Raw genomic sequence first — 21,192 nt, 5'->3', positions numbered from 1 at the left:
AGGCGGCAACAGTGAGAGACTTATTTCTGGAGAGAGTGATTTTCAGAATTAGTAGTTCGAACTGTTTGGGTATGGGTTAGGGTTAGGGTATGACATTACATTACTTTGCAGGCTATCTCTGCAGTAGACTGCAACTCCTCCCCCTTTAGCAGTTCTATCTTGACGGAAGATGTTATAGTTGGGTATGGAAATCTCTGAATTTTTGGTGGCCTTCCTGAGCCAGGATTCAGACACGGCAAGGACATCAGGGTTAGCAGAGTGTGCTAAAGCAGTGAGTAAAACAAACTTAGGGAGGAGACTTCTGATGTTGACATGCATGAAACCAAGGCTTTTTCGATCACAGAAGTCAACAAATGAGGGTGCCTGGGGACATGCAGGGCCTGGGTTTACCTCCACATCACCCGCGGAACAGAGAAGGAGTAGTATGAGGGTGCGGCTAAGGGCTATCAAAACTGGTCGCCTAGAGCGTTGGGGACAGAGAATTAGAGGAGCAGGTTTCTGGGCATGATAGAATATATTCAGGACATCATGCGCAGACAGGGGTATGGTGGGGTGCGGGTACGGCGGAGGTAAGCCCAGGCACTGGGTGATGATGAGAGATTTTATCTCTGGACATGCTGGTGGTAATGGGTGAGATCACCGCATATGTTGGAGGAGGGACAAAGGAGGTATCAGGGGTATGAGGAGTGGGGCTAGGGGCTCCATAGTGAACTAAAACAATGATAACTAACCTGAGCAACAGTATACAAGGCATATTGATATTTGGGAGAGACATACAGCGAGGCATACAGTAATCACAGGTGTTGAATTGGGAAAGCTAGCTAAAACAGTGGGTGAGACAACAGCTAATCGGCTAGCATAACAACAGCAGGTAAAATGGCATTGACTAGGCAACGGGGCCGACAGATAAAACAAACAAGCAGAATCGAGTACCGTGATTAATGGACAGTCCAGCGTGCATCAGCTATGTAGCCAAGTGATCAGAGTCCAGGGGCAGGGGGGCTGGCGAGTGTTATCCAGGTTAAGAAAACTAACAATGACTAAGTAGCTTGTAGCTAGCTAGCTGGTAGCTAAGTAGCTTGTAGCTAGCTAGCTGGTAGCTAAATAGCTTGTAGCTAGCTAGCTGGTAGCTAAATGGCTTGTAGCTAGCTGGTTAGCTTCTGGAGGTTCTTGGGTGTGTTCTGGGCTAAACAAGCTAAACAAGCTAGCAGTTAGCATGCCGAGTTAGCAAGCAAGGAGATAGCGAGGGCTAGAGAGTTAGCCTTTGGAGGACGTTGCGATGGGGTGAGTCTGTTTATTCCTCTTCATGCGGTGACATCGATAGACCGGTCGTAGTCAAGGTATTGTAGCCCAGGAGTATGCTAGGAGCTCTGGCCGGGCTAGCGTCAAGCTACGTGGGTGGAAACGCTAGCCAGGAGTAATCAACCAGGGTTGCTGTTTAGCTCGATAGCTAGTTGTGAAGATCCAGCTGAAGAATGTTCCGTTTGTGGTGGGAATCCAGGGGTAAAAAATAAATAGGTCCGTTATGCTCTGGTTAGCGTCACGTTGTTCGAACTGGTGAGAGCTTTCCGAGCTAAAGGTTAGCTGAAGACCGCTAGCATAGCTCGCTAGCTTCAGTTGAAGGGTTCCGATTTCGGTTTCGAAGTAAATATAACTACTTTAGGAAAAGTAGCTACATTGGCGGGTTGCAGAAGAGTATTTGGAAGCTTAGGTTTAGCAAAATGTTTTTAAAGATATGCGAAGAAAAAAATATCTAAAATATCTAAAACGAAAAAGAGACGATATTTACAGAGAGACGATACGACAGGACGAGTTACTGCTACGCCATCTTGGAATCAGACATATAACGAAATGTATGTTATTTGTCGACCTAGCTAGCTAAGTTATCATAGCTAGCTTTGACTTATTCTCCATCTGGGTTAATTTAACCAAGCTATTTGGTAGGCTTATCTCATGCTTGCATGGTGATTTTTGAGTTAGCTAGCGTTACTGTACTGGTTTTCAATTATTTCTGACAGGGGTAGCTTTAGTCAGACTTGTGGAGTTGAGAAGGATGGTTGCTAATTCAGTTAGCTAGCTAACATTAGAGTTTAGCTTAAATTTGATGTAGCCAAGTTTGTCTAGTTAGCTAGCTATGTTTCTAACATTTATTTATTTCTGTACTTAAATGCAGAGGACAAGGGCCAGTAACTGTTTGGTTGCTAGTTCGAATTCCAGAGCCAGCAAGGTGGAAAAACATGTTTAATGCATTCATTTGTGCAACTGATTAGGTACCCCCTTTCCCTTTTACCCTCTGTTTTGCTGGGGAGGTGATGGACCAGGAAATGCTCTTGCTTTTGGATGACTCGACTATAGCCTGAAGTTAGAGAAGAACATAAAAGCCTTACACTCAGTGAGTGTTCTGCAAACACCAACTTTTTTATCTTTTTTATACACTAGGAGAGGTCCTCGGGACACGCATATTAATACATTGGACTGTAGACACACCAAGCAACACACCAAGCAACACACCAAGCAACACACCAAGCTTGACCAGTAGTCGGGTCTTGCCAGATACATGTTGAAAGATTTGTGTTTTGAAAACTGATTGTTAAAAGGAATTTATAATTCATTGAATACTTTGTGCTCACAAGTCAAATGTGAGAGGGCAGCCTTTTTTATTTTCAATCAAATATAATTGTCCTGAATGCAAAAACAAGGCTTCAAAGCACCCACACAACATGATTGAAAGTAGATCCACTGTAGATTATGTTACATTGAAAATCACAGTAGCAGGGGGGTTTAGAAACCATCACACCTACTCCATACCAGTAGGTGGGATGGTGTTCTTCAGCTTGCTAGCCTCCCCCTTTTTCCTCCAAACATAACGATGGTCATTGGCCAAACAGTTCTATTTTTGTATCATCAGACCAGAGGACATTGCACCAAAAAGTACAATCTTTGTCCCCATGTGCAGTTGCAAACCGTAGTCTGGCTTTTTTATGGTGGTTTTGGAGAAGTGGCTTCTTCCTTGCTCAGCGACCTTTCAAGTTATGTCGATATAGGACTCGTTTTACTGTGGATATAGATACTTTTGTACCTGTTTGTTTGTACAGATGAACGTGGTACCTTCAGGCGTTTCGAAATTGCTCCCAAGGATGAACCAGACTTGTGTAGGTCTACAATTTTTTTTCTGAGGTCTTGGCTGATTTCTTTAGATTTTCCCATGATGTCAAGCAAAGAGACACTGAGTTTGAAGGTAGGCATTGAAATCCATCCACAGGTACACATCCACTTGACTCAAATGATGTCAATTAGCCTATCAGATGCTTCTAAAGCCATGACAACTGTCAATTGAGTGTATGTAAACTTCTGGCCCACTGGAATTGTGATAGTGAAGTATAAGTGAAATAATCTGTCTGTAAACAATTGTTGGAAAAATGACTTGTGTAATGCACAAAGCAAATGTCCTAACCTACTTGCCAAAACAATAGTTTGTTAAAACAACTCTTAATGACTCCCAACCTAAGTGTATGTAAAATTGGATGGAGGGTACGTACACTTGTGTTGTACAGCCATGTATTTGTAGGGTAATTGGGATGTATTGATCTGTAACAATGGCTAGGTAGTATCTATACTATAGTGGGACAACGTTATCAAATCCATATTGAGCCTCTAACCCCCCCCCCCCCAGCATGCCAAATCAACCAAGATCATTTTCACATTCTGAGGTGTAACGTCACTCACTCACAACACTTACAAAAGTAATGCCAGCTAGCTACGTATTTGTAGATTAAAAAAAATATACTGGTCAAGCAATTTGGTACACCTAGTTCTTTAAAAAAATTATGTATATGCATGTATTGTCTTGATTAAACTAGGCTATACCTGCTTGATCTGAATTGATTGTTGGTAACAATGACTAACTTAATTCTAACTAATCCCTCATCCCAGCATGGCCAGCATGCTATGACTGCAGCAGCAGAGACTTTTTTCTCAATGCTTTCCCGGTCAGTTGAAGAACCCAGACAGGGACAGAATCAGGGAATGGCTGCTAACCCAACCGTTCCAAACGAGATGGCCAGGTAGTGTAGCCAGCAGCTTAAAAAGTAGAGTTAGTACACAAACATATTTTCCATGTTCAACAATAGAAAACTTTTGACATATCTTTTTTTGTTGTTGTTGTTATGAGTCGAAACTCTGAAATGACCCCATCCACAGCTGAAGAGCTGGAGCTAATCCAGGCCGGACTAGGGAAGAAACTACGAGTCACTGCTTATTCAGTGGTCTCCAATTTAACCTCTGGAGCTCAGAAATGATGAAGATTACACTGAGAGACAGTGCCACTCTGTTGGACTGGAATTTTGTGCTGATGTACAATAACACTGTAGACGTCCTGTTGATTACCCAAGGTTATGTTATTTGTATGCAGCAAGGGATGGAATGTTTTATTACAATTCTTCAGTTGCTGCTGCAGTTGCTCATTTTTATATTTTGACACAAAGTTCTGTATTTGTGGATCTACTGTATTAGTGTTTACAGAATTGTGCTAACCACCATTCAATGAGCTCTGTGTCACTTTAGCATTGTTATGTCACTGCCTGCTTTTGACTTTCATGTTAAGACACTGGATGGCATGTACACTAACTGTAAAGGTGTGTACACTAACTGTAAAGGCTCGATAAATTATATGGGGGGAGAAAGTTACCTCAGGAGCCATATGACACCCATGGATTCTTGAACTCTTCTGTAACAGGATAGTGTTTTATAGATCACTGCATTATTAGAACATACGAACGATTAACCTCTGAACTTGGAACATGTTTTCTGTATGCCCAATGGTAGTGCCATGAACATGTTACAATTATTCACGGGATTATTTTGACACTGTTATACTACACAATGTTGATTCTTACACAGTATTTATCAGTTTTATATGTTCAAATGTTGGGTTTGTTTTTAGAGAGAACCTACCTCCTCCCACTGCCACCTGCCTTCTCCATTTTTTGGGTAATGCTGTAATCAATGGGGAATACAATGCATCAAGTTTTGTGCGCTACTACAAAATATTTGATTGCTAATTTTATTTTAAAGCCTGGTTTTCGCTTTCAGAAAAAAAATATTGAAAAGAATAAAAAATTGCTCTCGACAAAAATACACAAATGTACCTCCATACAAGTGGCTTAACAACATCTGGCCGGCAACCCAGGTTGCGGAGTACATGAAGGAGACCGCGGTCCAGAAGGCTCAGTGGACCAGACAGAACGGGGCCAAGACAGTCTGAGAGTATCTGTCTGCTGAATACTCCAGGCATGGTGGGTTGCATGTTTTACTAAAACATTAGACTTGAATTTGATTCTGATGAGACCCACTTGACTCACAGGGAGAGGTGTGACAACACACATTAGTTTGTTAATCTAATATTGGCAAATAAATTGTGCGACAGGGTTTGATTGGTTCTCTCAAATATTTTTTTGATATGAGACCTCTCATTGTTTGAATCTGAAAATCCAATCATTGTAATAGAAGTGGGCGGCGCTCTGTGGCTGTGGGTGTTTAAATGAGAAAGACACAGAGAGCCAACCAGTAAAAGCACAGTCCCCTTTATTAAAGACACATTGTGCCGACAACATCAGTCATTCCCACTTGGGCGGCAGGGTAGCCTAGTGGTTAGAGCGTTGGACTAGAAACCGGAAGGTTGCAAGTTCAAACCCCCGAGCTGACAAGGTACAAATCTGTCATTCTGCCCCTGGACAGGCAGTTAACCCACTGTTCCTAGGCCGTAGTGATTAATTGCAATTGAAAAGTAATTGTTTGTCTGGCTACAACAACACAATTTGAAGTGTTAGAAACAGCATTGGGTGTGGATACAGTGACAACATGTGGATCTGAGGAAGTGTAATGTCATTCATGTTTGTGGATATGTATGTAAATGTTAAGTTGTCTTGCTTTTGTCAATGTATGTTTTTGTTTGTCAACAAAACAAAGTAGAATAAAATATCACAAAAAAAGTAATTGTTTTTTTTACTACACATTGCTCAGGATTTAAATCCAGCTAGGGGTCTTTGTTTCGCCAACCTAGAGAGAACCAGGCCCAATATATTGTCTTGGAAGTGTAGGTATAGTGTGAAATGACCCTGCTGGTGTCCGTATGCTTCCCTGACGAAACAGTAAGGAAGAGTTTGTGCATATATTATGATGACAATTTGTGACATTTTTGTTTGTTTTGGACTTCGTTACGGGTTTTCGGTCACACCACATTTTGGGGGGAGGCAAGCCGAAGTCTATAGCTGGTCTAAGCCCTTTAGTCGGTGATGGGTCAACAGTAAAGATTCTTCAGTAAAGTCGTTGTCATTCAACGAGAGACGACTTGTTTTCATACACATTTTCTCATTTAGAAAAATATCTTAGTTATATGTAAAATTGCGCAACTAAGATCTTTTCAGCAAAAACATAAAAATTAAGTCAATAAATCTTTATCTTAGATCGATTCAGACTACTTTGAGGAAGTATATACTGGCTACTGCATCTCAAAATTGACAAGCAGTACTATTGCTGCTTTTTTCTTGTTTTGTAACCCATTATAGTCTGTTACTGTTATTATCCAATACAAACGCATTGAATAACAAATAAACTACATGGAACAACAGTCCCCATAATATAATCTAAAGGAAGTTTGTTCAGAAGTTTCTGACCTATGTCTGAGAGAGAGAAAATTTTCTTTTTTACATTGAACCCCTTATTTTTGGCACTAAACAGTCTCCATATATACTTCCACTCACACCGACATGTTCGTGAGAGTCTCACCTTTACACAGAGGGGTCATATTAGTGTGTAGCCCAGACTGTTCGGACGAAGTTGGCAGATCGGCTGTACCGACTTCCAATGACTCCCAAGATGCTTTTGGGAGTCGTAGAGCAAAACGGAGATCACCATCGTGTTCGTGAGTCCAATATTTCCATAATAGTTTGTAGGCCAAACGATTCGGATGCTACAGAAGATTTTGAGAGAAGACTGCTTTTCGGGATGTCTCATGGTCTGACAAACACTGCTCGTGCTCTCTCACTTTTCACCACAGATGTGGAAATGCAAAAATGTCAGATGTGGTGGATTGAGACACATCCAATGCATGAAAAATACATATGTCTGACTTTGTCTATAGCCATTTTTTTTCGTTTTACACTCATTTTTTGTTGTTGCCTGAAACTAAGAAGTTATTCACTAAACATTCTTCTCTCCAGATACACAAGGTGACATCACTTTAAGACTTCTGCCAGTGGTCCTCCCAACAGTCTACAAGGTAGGCAGGAAGACATTTCCGATCCAGCTTCAGTGAGACCAGTCTGTAAGTTGTTATGCATAACTGCACATTACAAGACATTGGGTAGATTTCCATTCAAATTGCGACAGATTTCCATGCAAATATTTAAAAATCAGCATAAAACAATATGCGCATTTTCCCACCATAAATATTTCCAGTGAACAGACTTTTTGTGGATAAAAGGCTGTGCGTGATGACATGTGTACATAAAAATAACTTTTGCCACACAATTAACAAGTTTAATGGGTTTCCATCGCATTTTCAACTCTACTAATGGTTTTGTCAGAAACTGTTGTGTTATATAGCAAATGTTCCAACTCTGGTCTTGGCACATGAGCTCTAGCCAACAGCTAGATGATGAGACTATTATGGGACTATTATGGATAAGAGCGATATTACAGTTGAATTCAGAAGTTTACATACACTTAGGTTGGAGTTATTAAAACTCGTTTTTCAACCACTCCACAAATTACTTGATAACAAACTATAGTTTTGGTAAGTCAGTTAGGACATCTACTTTGAGCATGACACAAGTCGTTTTCCCAAAAATGGTTTACAAACAGATTATTTCACTTATAATTCACTGTATCACAATTCCAGTGGGCTAGAAGTTTACATACATGAAGTTGACTGTGCCTTCAAACAGCTTGGAAAATTCCAGAAAATTATATCATGGCTCTAGAAGCTTCAGATAGGCTAATTGATATACTTTGAGTCAATTGGAGGTGTACCTGTGGATGTATTCCAAGGCCTACCTTCAAACTCTGTGCCTCTTTGATTGACATGGGAAAATCAAAATAAATCATCCAAGACCTCAGAAAAAAAATTGTAGACCTCCACAAGTCTGGTTCATCCTTGGGAGTGTAACAGTATAGCTTCCGTCCCTTTCCTCGCCCCTACCTGGGCTTGAACTAGGGATCCTCTGCACACATAGATTACAGCCACCCTCGAAGTATCCTTACCCTTCGCTCCACAAAAGCCGCGGCCCTTGCAGAGCAAGGGGACCAACTACTTCAAGGTCTCAGAACGAATGACGTCACCGATTGAAACGCTATTAGCGTGCACCCCGCTAACTAGCTAGCCATTTCACATCGGGTACAGGAGCAATTTCCAAACGCCTGACGGTACCAAGTTCATTTGTACAAACAGTATTACACAAGTATAAACAGGTTGGGACCACACAGCCGTCATACCGCTCATGAAGGAGACGCGTCCTGTCTCCTAGAAATGAATGTACTTCGGTGCGAAAAGGGCAAATCAATTCCAGAACAACAGCAAAGGACCTTTTTTTTTTTTTTACCTTTATTTAACCAGGCAAGTCAGTTAAGAACATATTCTTATTTTCAATGACGGCCTGGGAACAGTGGGTTAACTGCCTGTTCAGGGGCAGAACGACAGATTTGTACCTTGTTAGCTCGGGGGTTTGAACTCGCAACCTTCCGGTTACTAGTCCAACGCTCTAACCACTAGGCTACGCTGCCGCCCCCTTGTGAAGATGCTGGAAGAAACAGATACAAAAGTATCTATATCCACAGTTAAACGAGTCCTATATCGACATAACCTGAAAGGCCGCTCAGCCAGGAAGAATCCACTGCTCCAAAACCGCCATAAAATAGCCAGACTACTGTTTGCAACTGCATATGGGGACAAAGATCGTACTTTTTGGAGAAATGTCCTCTGGTCTGTTGAAACAAATATAGAACTGCTTTGTCGCAAATGGGTCTTCCAAATGGACAATGACCCCAGGCATACTTCCAAAGTTGTGGGAAAATGGCTTAAGGACAACAAATTCAAGGTATTGGAGTGGCCATCACAAAGTCCTGACCTCAATCCTATAGAAAATTTGTGGGCAGAACTGAAAAAGCGTGTGCGAGCAAGGAAGGAGGCCTACAAACCTGACTCAGTTACACCAGCTCTGTCAGGAGGAATGGGCCACAATTCACCCAACTTATTGTGGGAAGCTTGTGGAAGGCTACCCAAAACATTTGACCTAAGTTAAACAATTTAAAGGCAATGCTACCAAATCCTAATTGAGTGTATGTAAACTTCTGACCCACTGGGAATGTGATAAAAGAAATAAAAGCTGAAATAAATCATTCTCTACTATTATTCTGACATTTCACATTCTTAAAATAAAGTGGTGATCCTTACTGACCTAAAACAGACTTTTTACTAGGATTAAATGTTAGGAATTGTGAAAAACTGAGTTTAAATGTATTTGGCTAAGGTGTATGTAAACTTCCGACTTCAACTGTATTTGTCAAACGGCAGCCAAGCATCGATCATCATGTCACCAATAAATATTGAGGGTCTTATTCTGGAGTATTTATCAACCTCATCACTTCACACATTCACCATTCAGTGAAGTTCATAATTTATTTAATAATCTCAAAGTATGATGACAAGCGCCGGGCAATGACAATCGCCCGACTGAACCACTTCAGTTTGTTGTCTTTTGAGCGTGAACTGACATACATTGGATTGTGATGAAATCAGCACCATATTCAACTCAGACTCGCAGTCTGTGCCTTGTGATGTAGGTCACACCTTATGATATGTCTACTAAAGGTAAGGTACCATTTTGTAGTACTATTACCCGCCGTGGTAAAAATTGTAACATCAAATATAGGCTTGTTTGCCCATCGAGAGTAAAGTGCATCTGAAGATGAGTTTTATGTTGTTGGCAACTGGTATAAAGTTAGTGTCTAATTTTAATATGCTGGGATATTTAATTATTTGTATATGTAACGAGGTTCTTCCAAGTACTATGCACAAGTATAAAACTATTCTATTACGAAATAATATACGGTGCACGTCGCAATTTATTTTTTAAATTAATGAGTATAAAACATGCCTATTGAAATTTTTCTAGGCCTATACCCCCCCCCACCCAAAATTCTGGTTAGGCCCCTGGACCAGACCCCAATTCTGGGGACTGCACACAGGTGTTTACAGCCATTAATGGACTGGCATTGGAGCAAGGTACACTGCTTGTGGCACTGGATGTGTGCTTCAAGTCCTATTATGTGTTTGACATTAACTTTCCCACTGTTGCCCAGCATGGGAATTCCTATAGTGTATCAGCTGCCAGGAACTGAATTCCCCACAGTAAGAGTGTTGCGAGCATGTCTTTTTTCCACTGAACAGTAGTGTATAAGTGCCCACTCTTGTATGTAGTGTGAGAACTGACAGGAGGAAGCACATCCCTCCAGCTGATGTGTTCCTGTGAATTAATAGATCAATGAGCCATGAGTATCTCATTCCAATGCATAATATGCTCTTAAGGAACTATTTATAGTTCTGTTAAATTGACATTTAATTTGTTTTTAAATGTATCTGTGCCGATTTTTTGCCAACGGTAATGTGTGTGTGGCTTGTTTGCCTTTAATTCAACTACTGGTGCCTTCTGGTAATCAAATCAAATTTTATTTGTCACATATACATGGTTAGCAGATGTTAATGCGAGTGTAGCGAAATGCTTGTGCTTCTAGTTCCGATAATGCAGTAATAACCAACAAGTAATCTAACTAACAATTCCAAAACTACTGTCTTATACACAGTGTAAGGGGATAAAGAATATGTACATAAAGATATATGAATGAGTGATGGTACAGAGCAGCATAGGCAAGATACAGTAGATGATATCGAGTACAGTATATACATATGAGATGTGTATGTAAACAAAGTGGCATGGTTAAAGTGGCTAGTGATACATGTATTACATAAGGATGCAGTCGATGATATAGAGTACAGTATATACGTATGCATATGAGATGAATAATGTAGGGTATGTAACATTATATAAGGTAGCATTGTTTAAAGTGGCTAGTGATATATTTACATCATTTCCCATCAATTCCCATTATTAAAGTGGCTGGAGTTGAGTCAGTGTCAGTGTCAGTGTGTTGGCAGCAGCCACTCAATGTTAGTGGTGGCTGTTTAACAGTCTGATGGCCTTGAGATAGAAGCTGTTTTTCAGTCTCTCGGTCCCAGCTTTGATGCACCTGTACTGACCTCGCCTTCTGGATGATAGCGGGGTGAACAGGCAGTGGCTCGGGTGGTTGTTGTCCTTGATGATCTTTATGGCCTTCCTGTAACATCGGGTGGTGTAGGTGATGCTTTGTGCAGACCTCACTACCCTCTGGAGAGCCTTACGGTTGAGGGCGGAGCAGTTGCCGGACCAGGCGGTGATACAGCCCGCCAGGATGCTCTCGATTGTGCATCTGTAGAAGTTTGTGAGTGCTTTTGGTGACAAGCCGAATTTCTTCAGCCTCCTGAGGTTGAAGAGACGCTGCTGCGCCTTCTTCACGATGCTGTCTGTGTGAGTGGACCAATTCAGTTTGTCTGTGATGTGTATGCCGAGGAACTTAAAATTTGCTACCCTCTCCACTACTGTTCCATCGATGTGGATAGGGGGGTGTTCCCTCTGCTGTTTCCTGAAGTCCACAATCATCTCCTTAGTTTTGTTGACATTGAGTGTGAGGTTATTTTCCTGACACCACACTCCGAGGGCCCTCACCTCCTCCCTGTAGGCCGTCTCGTCGTTGTGGGTAATCAAGCCTACCACTGTTGTGTCGTCCGCAAACTTGATGATTGAGTTGGAGGCGTGCGTGGCCATGCAGTCGTTTATTATACACTTTCATTCTATGACAACTATTTTTTTTAAATACAAATGTTACATTTTGGGGACTGTGAAGTGCTTTATGAATGAACATTAGGCAATGAGTCATTAGTCCATGTCCTTAGTATAGTGTAGAGGTCAGCCGATTATGATTTTTCAACGCCGATACAGATTATTGGAGGACCAAAAAGGCTGATACCAATTAATTGGCCGATTTTAAAAAATGTATATATTTAAGACAATTACAACAATATTGAATTAACACTTTTAATTTTTTTTTTTGTATAATACATCAATAAATACATTTTAGTCTCAAATAAATAATGAAACATGTTCAATTTGGTTTAAATAATGTAAAAACACAGTGTTAGAGAAGAAAGTAAAAGTGCAATATGTGCCATGTAAAAAAAGATAACGTTTTAGTTTCTTGCTCAGAACATGAGAACATATGAAAGCTGGCGGTTCCTTTTAACATGAGTCTTCAATATTCCCAGTTAAGAAGTTTTAGGTTGTAGTTAAAGGAATTATAGGACTATTTATCTCTATACCATTTGTATTTCATATACCTTTGACTATTGGATGTTCTTATTTGCACTTTAGAATTGCCAGCCTAATCTCGGAGGTTGATAGACTTGAAGTCATAAACATCGCAATGCTTGAAGCACATCGATGAGCTGCTGGCAAACGCACAAAAGTGCTGTTTGAATGAATGCTTAAGAGCCACCGCTCAGTCAGACTGCTCTATCAAATCATAGACCTAATTAGGATATAATAAACACACAGAAATACTAGCCTTAGGTCATTAATATGGTAAAAACCGGAAACTATCATTTTGAAAACAAAACGTTTATTCTTTCAGTGAAATACGGAACCGTTCCGTATTTTATCAAACGGGTGGTATCCCTAAGTATAAATATTGCTGTTACATTGCACATCCTTCAATGTTATGTCAAAATTATGTAAAATTTGTCAAATGAATTACGGTCTTTGTTAGGAAGAAATGGTCTTCTCACAGTTTGCAACGAGCCAGGCAGCCCAAACTGCTGCATATACCCTGACTCTGCTTGCACAGAACGCAAGAGAAGTTACACAATTTCCCTAGCTAAAAGAAATTCATGTTAGCAGGCAATATTAACTAAATATGCAGGTTTAAAAATATACTTTTGTATTGATTTTAAGAAAGGGATTGATGGTTATGTACACATTGGTGCAACGTCAGTGCTTTTTTCGCGAATGCGGTTGTTAAATCATCACCTGTTTGGCGAAGTTGGCTGTTATTCGATGATAAATGAACAGGCACCGCATTGATTGTATGCAAAGCAGGACACGCTAGATAAACTAGTAATATCGTCAACAATGTGATTATGTTAAGATTGATTGTTTTTTTTACAAGACAAGTTTAATGCTAGCTAGCAATTTACCTTGGCTCCTTGCTGTACTTGTGTAACAGGTGGTCAGCCTGCCATGTAGTCTCAGCATGAACGGCGTCCAAAAATGCCGATTACCGATTGTTATGAACATTTGAAATCGGCCCTAATTAATCGGCCATTCCGAGTGAACTTCAAATGTAATATTTTACACTTGACCTGTGTAACAATGTTTTAACTAGACCCAAATGAAGACTTATGTATGGCAAAACAACAGCATGGTGTGTACTGTCACCTAAAATAGCCTAAGCTAGCTGATGTGTGTCAGTTAATGTGAATGTCCATTCAATCTGGCACGGGTAAACATATTTAGATAATAGGGCTTTGTTTCAATGTGCTATTTAAAAAAATATATATATTCTTGTATATTCTCTGACGTGATGTATGTTTTAAAATGCAGGTAATAGAAATTAATTGTTTGAAATTCAACATTGTATCTTGATTAGGTGTGTGTAAGAAACATAGGTGGTGGGATGATAGAGAAGGCTAAATTGAAATTAGGATTAGATTGAGAGAAAAAAAATGACCCAGCTACTGGGTCAATCCCCAACCCCAATGTGCTGGGTGTATGTCACTACCCAACACGCTGGGTGGTTTTAACCCAGCAATATAGTCTAATTTATCCAACAGTTGAGTCAAGCGCTCAACCCAAGTCGCTGGGTTAGAAGCAAAACCCAAATCCACTGGGTTGAATTAACCCAATGCTTTGTTTTGTCCAATATTGACCCCAGAGCTGGGTTGTCAAAATTACCCAAATTAGGTTATTTTTAACCCAGCATTTTTTATAGTAACAATAGTTCATTTTGGGGAAATAATATTGCCATATTAGGCATAACTACATTGCTACCTTTTAAGATGCCAAAATATGCATTGTTTTCAGTATCATAATTTTGTTTTGTTTTCTGATTTGTTTTAGTGCATGCATTCAACGAGCTTTGGAGGAAGGACTTTCACAGGGTCACAATCTCCAAAGTTCACTCAAAAAGGCAATAGTTCCGAACTGGGTTTGATTTAGTTTTTGTTGTTTTAATTATTTTTTTAAATAGCTAATTATCTTATAAACTTCCATTGGTTAATTTATTGCTCAGTTATCACTTGGCTCATGTAAATAATTATTTTGTTATCCCTTTAAACATCCTAAGGTCAATGTCCCCATAGTGTTCACTTCACATTTCTCTCATGTAAATGTTGTAGCTGCATAAAAAGATTAAACATTTTATTTGGGAAATATCCTGTCTTTGCTATTTTCTTCATTACCATGCTGATGATTTCAAGTTGTATTGGATTTATTTTATCTGTTAAGACATTGAATACATGTTGTTTAGTATATTTACTACATTTAGTATGTTTCGTTTTTTTCTCTGTGAAGTAAGTTCATTTATAGTTGTGACTTGGTTTATGTATATACTTTTCAATGTTTAACACACAGTAACCAAAACCCTGATATAATTTCAATATTCGTGCTGAGTTTCCCAGAGTTGTTTGCCAGAAGTTCACAAGTTGCAAATTGTCCAAATGTTTGCCAGAAACCGGTTTTCTGTAAGGTAAATATTACCACCACCTTTTTAAAACCATGTCTATTAGGTATGTAACAATTCACATATGACTCGGTCCCGATTCAAATGTTTAAGATTCGACTGACTGCATCTGTACACGGACCCCAAACCGAACCAAATGTAGCATGCAGTCAGAAAATCGATTCAAACGTTACGCATCGCGGAGTCACAAAAATGTTTTGCCCTTTCTTTTTTTTTTACACCCAATGCGTCCTCTCCTTCGGTGTCGAACTAAGCATGTAACGTTAACTGTGTTAACAGTCATTTATCTACAAGTCATTGTGCATGCCGAACAACCCTAGGCTATATCAGTAGCCTCGTCAAACTGCACTGTGCCCAGTTTCGCACGATGACCAACGCGAGGTAGGCGGCCTGTTCCTGGTCTTGCACATCTGTGTGGCACCCATAACACGTTTAGCATTAGATTAGGCTTTATTAGTTAAGTGACTATGTCATTTGCTAGGTAATTGTTATATATGCACTGTTGAAAATGCTGTTTTAGCAGAATAAAAGTAAGTTACCGGAGACGCAACTCCGGCTACATGCTTAATTAACGGAGTTTACAATAGATTTTATTCAGATTGTTCAGGTTCATCATCAGCAATAATTTTGGTCAACTCTTTTAAAAAATGGTGATGTCTAGAACTTGAAAGGGTTATTTGACTGTCCTCTTAGAAGAACCCTTTAAAGAACCATTTTTAGTTCCAGGTAGGTTGGTTCTACCTGGGACCAAAACGGTTTCTCCTATGGGGACAGTCGAATAACCCTTCTGGAACCATTTTTTAAAGAATAGTTTTGCTTTAAACAATCTTTGTATATTTGGTCATGTTTTGATATACAGTGTGTGGTTGATCATTTGCGAGGTGCACTGCATGGCCTACACGGGAGTAGAGAAGAAGCTCACGAAAAAATTACAAACGATCAAAACCATTTGATTTTGAGATGGGGGTGAAATCCAAAGTTGTACTATATATTCATTCATTGGCTATGCCATTGCTCATTTGTACATTTTAAATATTGATACCTTACTAGCTCAAACACTTAATTTGCAAAATTACAATTTAATTAGTGGGTGATGGTGATTTCAGAACCAAAGTGTGGGGGACAGAAGACAGGCTACATTGCCCTCCCTAGTTTGACACACACACACAGTACATACACCGTATACATGCATAATTTACACACGTCAAGCTCAGACAGATCCAGCTCAGAGGCCCAGCTCATGAACTCCATCAGCAACAGATTTGAATCTAGAATGGAAATTAATGTGAAATGAATGAATGTGTTTATGCAACAAATGTTAGTGCATCGAACCGAATTGCATTGATTCGTTCTCTACTCAAACGTTTCTAGCTAAAATGTATCGTATCGGAGCCCATGTATCTAGATAAGGTACGTATGGAATCGTCTTGAAAGGGAAATATGCATACCCCTGTCTATTTTTTATTTTCCAAACACAATTCAACACATCACAATTTTTAAACATCATTGTAAGCATCTTTTAACACAAGATTAACACTTAAACACTTTTTTCCCTTTTTTTAAACTTATGCCCGAGTTTTTTCTAAATGAGCATTGTTGCACTATTAAAGGTCAGTACACTGCATTTCAAACCGTCGAGAATAATTTAATGAATTCAGGGCTTGTAAAATTATACCTAGGATAAATATAAGCCTTCCAGAACCATAAGACCAATTTAATTATTTTATCAATAATCACTGATTTGGCTTTCAAGTCTATGAAAATGCTATTTTTTGTTACAAACTTAACCAGAAACATGCACAATGCATATCCACTAATAATGACAAACTTCTGGTAGCAGGCAATATAGAAAACTAACACGGGTATCATAAACAATCTCTCAAGCACAAGCCCACATGCTAGTGAGTAGCCAGCTCATCTTTATATTTCAAGTCTAGCCAACTTTGATCCATTTGCTTGCTAAACAAGGAAGAACTATTAAACTGTTATAAATACATTGTTCATAATTGTTTCATAATTATTGGCACTCATTTAGTGCTTAGTGCAACCACCTCTGGCAAGGTTAACAGCATGGAGTCTATGCCAGATCCTTTCAAGATCCTTCCCATTCTTGGGTTTGAGCTTATCAACTGCCCTCTTCAACTCAGCCCACAGGTTTTCTATTGGATTGAGGTCCGGCGACTGAGATGGCCATGGCAGAACATAAATTTTGTTCGATCTTGAGGTATGTTTTGGGTCATTGTCTTGTTGGCCTGCAATTCTTTCTCAGTGATTATTGGGGATTTTGTTACTTCTCTCACCATCCTCCCTATCCTGGAGGGATTTGCATTTGCATCCTCTACCCGTGAGGTTAACTGTTCCATGTCTTTTGATTTTTTAAATAATTGCCCTGACAGTGCTCAGTGGTATATTCAATCATTTGTGTATCTTCTTGTAGCCGTTACCAGATTTCTGAAGGTCTATGACCATCTGTCTCTTTTGAACTGCCAGTTCTTTTGTTTTCTTCATGGTGTTGGATGACAAAGGGACATTGCATGCGTGTTACCATGTTTTTATACCCTAGTGAAACAGGAAGTGATGTAATGGCTCAATATAGTTCCTTAACACTTTTATATAAACTTAAATAAGTGGAATTTAATTCCTGGTTTAATTTTGGTAGATGTTATTTACTATAATCTTTAAGGTTGCCATTAATGGTGAAATTCTCACATGTTAGTATTTTGAGTTTCTCTTTATAGTATTGTTGGTGCATTGCCCATCAGAGGTGCCAGTAATTTTGGAGCCCACTGTACAGTACCCAACCCTACACATGTATTTATGCATGAATAGTTTAAAATGTGTATATTGTATCGGGAAACTCCACAAATTCACTTTTAAAAAGGCACACCTGTTAATTGAAATGCATTCCAAGTGACTGCCTCATGAAGCTGGTTGAGAGAATGCCGAGAGTGTGCAAAGGGTGGCTACTTTGAAGAATCTCAAATATAAAATATATTTTGATTTGTTTAACACTTTTTCCGTTTCTACATGATTCCATATGTATTATTTCTGTGTTACTTCTGTAACCGTAATAGCCTTGGTTTCATGCATGTTAACATTAGAAGCCTCCTCCCTAAGTTTGTTCTATTCACTTCTTTAGCACACTCTGCCAACCCGGATGTTCTAGCTGTGTCTGAATCCTGGCTTAGGAAGACCACCAAAAATTCTGAAATTTTAATCCCAAACTACAACATTTTCAGACAAGATAGAACTGCCAAAGGGGGCGGTGTTGCAATCTACTGCAAAGATAGCCTGCAGAGTTCTGTCCTACTATCCAGGTCTGTACCCAAACAATTTGAACTTCTACTTTTAAAAATCCACCTCTCTAAAAACAAGTCTCTCACCGTTGCCGCCTGCTATAGACCACCCTTTGCCCCCAGCTGTGCTCTGGACACCATATGTGAACTGATTGTCCCCCATCTATCTTCAGAGCTCGTGCTGCTAGGCGACCTAAACTGGAACATGCTTAACACCCCAGCCATCCTACAATCTAAGCTTGATGCCCTCAATCTCACACAAATTATCAATGAACCTACCAGGTACCTCCCCAAAGCCTTAAACATGGGCACCCTCATAGATATCATCCAAACCAACTTGCCCTCTAAATACACCTCTGCTGTCTTCAACCAAGATCTCAGCGATCACTGTCTCATTGCCTGCATCCGTAATGGGTCAGCGGTCAAACGACCTCAACTCATCACTGTATAACGCTCCCTGAAACACTTCAGCGAGCATGCCTTTCTAATCGACCTGGCTGGGGTATCCTGGAAGGATATTGATCTCATCCCGTCAGTAGAGGATGCCTGGATATTTTTTTTGAATGCCTTCCTAACCATCTTAAATAAACATGCCCCATTCAAGAAATTTAGAACAAGGAACAGATATAGCCCTTGGTTCTCCCCAGACCTGACTGCCCTTAACCAACACAAAAACATCCTATGGCGTTCTGCATTAGCATCGAACAGCCCCCGTGATATGCAGCTGTTCAGGGAAGCTAGAAACCATTATACACAGGCAGTTAGAAAAGCCAAGGCTAGCTTTTTCAAGCAGAAATGTGCTTCCTGCAACACTAACTCAAAAAAGTTCTGGGACACTGTAAGGTTCATGGAGAATAAGAACACCTCCTCCCAGCTGCCCACTGCACTGAAGACAGGAAACACTGTCACCACTGATAAATCCACCATAATTGAGAATTTCAATAAGCATTTTTCTACGGCTGGCCGTGCTTTCCATCTGGCTACTCCTACCCCGGTCAACAGCACTGCACACCCCACAGCAACTCGCCCAAGCCTTCCTCATTTCTCCTTCTCCCAAATCCGTTCAGCTGATGTTCTGAAAGAGCTGCAAAATCTGGACCCCTACAAATCAGCCGGGCTAGACAATCTGGACCCTTTCTAAAATTATCTGCCCGAAATTGTTGCCAGCCCTATTACTAGCCTGTTCAACCTCTCTTTCGTGTCGTCTGAGATTCCCAAAGATTGGAAAGCAGCTGCGGTCATCCCCCTCTTCAAAGGGGGGGACACTCTTGACCCAAACTGCTACAGACCTATATCTATCCTACCATGCCTTTCTAAGGTCTTCGAAAGCCAAGTCAACAAACCGATTACCGACCATTTTGAATCTCACCATACCTTCTCTGCTATGCAATCTGGTTTCAGAGCTGGTCATGGGTGCACCTCAGCCACGCTCAAGGTCCTAAACGATATCTTAACCGCCATCGATAAGAAACATTACTGTGCAGCCGTATTCATTGATCTGGCCAAGGCTTTTGACTCTGTCAATCACCACATCCTCATCGGCAGACTCGACAGCCTTGGTTTCTCAAATGATTGCCTCGCCTGGTTCACCAACTACTTCTCTGATAGAGTTCAGTGTGTCAAATCGGAGGGTCTGCTGTCCGGACCTCTGGCAGTCTCTATGGGGGTGCCACAGGGTTCAATTCTTGGACCGACTCTCTTCTCTGTATACATCAATGAGGTCGCTCTTGCTGCTGGTCTCTGATCCACCTCTACGCAGACGACACCATTCTGTATACTTCTGGCCCTTCTTTGGACACTGTGTTAACAACCCTCCAGGCAAGCTTCAATGCCATACAACTCTCCTTCCGTGGCCTCCAATTGCTCTTAAATACAAGTGAAACTAAATGCATGCTCTTCAACCGATCGCTACCTGCACCTGCCCGCCTGTCCAACATCACTACTCTGGACGGCTCTGACTTAGAATACGTGGACAACTACAAATACTTAGGTGTCTGGTTAGACTGTAAACTCTCCTTCCAGACCCATATCAAACATCTCCAATCCAAAGTTAAAATCTAGAATTGGCTTCCGATTTCGCAACAAAGCATCCTTCACTCATGCTGCCAAACATACCCTTGTAAAACTGACCATCCTACCAATCCTCGACTTTGGCGATGTCATTTACAAAATAGCCTCCAATACCCTACTCAACAAATTGGATGCAGTCTATCACAGTGCAATCCGTTTTGTCACCAAAGTCCCATATACTACCCACCATTGCGACCTGTACGCTCTCGTTGGCTGGTCCTCACTTCACACTCGTCGCCAAACCCACTGGCTCCATGTCATCTACAAGACCCTGCTAGGTAAAGTCCCCCCTTATCTCAGCTCGCTGGTCACCATAGCATCTCCCACCTGTAGCACACGCTCCAGCAGGTATATCTCTCTAGTCACCCACAAAACCAATTATTTCTTTGGCCGCCTCTCCTTCCAGTTCTCTGCTGCCAATGACTGGAACGAACTACAAAAATCTCTGAAACTGGAAACACTTATCTCCCTCACTAGCTTTAAGCACCAACTGTCAGAGCAGCTACATTTACATTACATTTAAGTCATTTAGCAGACGCTCTTATCCAGAGCGACTGCACCTGTACATAGCCCACCTATAATTTAGCCCAAACAACTCCCTCTTTCCCTACTATATTTAATTAATTTGTTTATTTTGCTCCTTTTCACCCCATTATTTTTATTTCTACTTTACAAATTCTTCCATTGCAAATCTACCATTCCAGTGTTTTACTTGCTATATTGTATTTAATTTGCCACCATGGCCTTTTTTTGCCTTTACCTCCCTTATCTCACCTCATTTGCTCACATCGTATATAGACTTGTTTATACTGTATTATTGACTGTATGTTTGTTTTACTCCATGTGTAACTCTGTGTCGTTGTATGTGTCGAACTGCTTTGCTTTATCTTGGCCAGGTCGCAATTGTAAATGAGAACTTGTTCTCAACTTGCCTACCTGG

General features: G+C 40.4%; 1 protein-coding gene across 1 annotated transcript in view; it reads left to right on the top strand.

Moving 5' to 3' along the window:
* LOC124048675 (calmodulin-regulated spectrin-associated protein 1-B-like) overlaps positions 1-21,192 on the top strand; it is a 114,140-nt gene that overhangs the window by 34,987 nt on the left and 57,961 nt on the right.

This window comes from Oncorhynchus gorbuscha, linkage group LG11, assembly GCF_021184085.1.
Source record: "Oncorhynchus gorbuscha isolate QuinsamMale2020 ecotype Even-year linkage group LG11, OgorEven_v1.0, whole genome shotgun sequence".
Classification (NCBI taxonomy): domain Eukaryota; kingdom Metazoa; phylum Chordata; class Actinopteri; order Salmoniformes; family Salmonidae; genus Oncorhynchus; species Oncorhynchus gorbuscha.
Note: the sequence above shows the minus strand (reverse complement) of the source record. Positions and strands in the feature narration are given on the sequence as shown.